This window comes from Dipodomys ordii, unplaced genomic scaffold, assembly GCF_000151885.1.
Source record: "Dipodomys ordii isolate 6190 unplaced genomic scaffold, Dord_2.0 Scaffold6, whole genome shotgun sequence".
NCBI lineage: Eukaryota > Metazoa > Chordata > Mammalia > Rodentia > Heteromyidae > Dipodomys > Dipodomys ordii.
The window spans coordinates 15,477,584-15,478,766 of NW_012267222.1; positions in this window are offsets into that span (position 1 = coordinate 15,477,584).

A 1,183-nucleotide genomic window follows, 5' to 3' on the forward strand; every position below is an offset into this window, starting at 1 on the left:
CTCAGTGGTAGAGCGCCTGCCTTGCATGCATGAGGCCCTGGGTTTGATTCCTCAGCACCACATAAGCAAAAAGAAAAAAGCCAGAAGTTGCGCTGTGGCTCAAGTGGTAGAGTGCTAGCCTTGAGCTGAAGAGCTGAGGGACAGCGCCCAGGCCCAGAGTTCAGGTCCCATGACCGGACCCAAAAAAACAAAACAAAAAAATCAGGCAGGGAGGAAGTAGTGCTGTGGCTCAAGTGGTAGAGCGCTCTTCAGCTCAAGGCGAGCCCTTGAGCCTTGAGCTGAAGAGCACAGGGACAGCACCCAGGCCCAGAGTTCAAGCCCCACAACCGACCAAAAAAGAAATCTCCTATGCTCAAAAAAAAAAAAAAAAATCAGGCATGGAGAATTTGTTTACTAGTGCAGCTAGAAGGTAGGAGGTAGGCCTCAAACCAAGAGCTGACCTGGGAACCTATGTCCTACTGAATTAGGGTCCAGCTGGGCCAAGAAGGGCATTGCAAGGTTCTGGAAGAGAGAACTGGTGTGTTCAGGTGCACTAGCATGGCAAACAGGATGTTCAGGGCTGGTAAACCTCACAGATGGAATGTGGAGAATGAAGAGCCAGACACAAAAAGATTCTATTTGCAGCCGGGTGCAGGTGGCTCATGCCTGTAATCCTAGCTACTCAGGAGGCTGAGATCTGAGGATCACAGTTCAAAGCCAGCCCAGGCTGGAAAGACTATGAAACTCCTATCTCCAATAAACCACCAGAAAACCGGAAGTGGCATTGTAGCTCAAGCGGTAGAACGCTCGCCTTGAGCTGAAGAGCTGAGGGACAGAGCTCAGGCCCAGAGTTCAAGCCCCACGACCGACAAAAAAAAAAAAAAGATAGATCCCATTTGGTTCAAAACAGGCAACACTGTTCTAGGATCATAAAATCCATACAGTGGTTCTCTTTCAGGAGATTCATGATTGGGAGAGGCATGAGGAAGGCCTCTAGAGGTTCCCAGGCTGGCTGTGGGCTCAAGGGATCTTCCTGTCTCAGCCTTCCAAGTAGCTAGGACTACAGGTATATGCCACTATGCCCAGCTGAATAGATTATGCTCTGATATAGAAGGTAGATATACAGAGATGTCCACTTCTGACAAATTCATCTAACTCTGTTAAGATTTATGTATTCTTTACAGGATGCAGGCTATATTTAAAA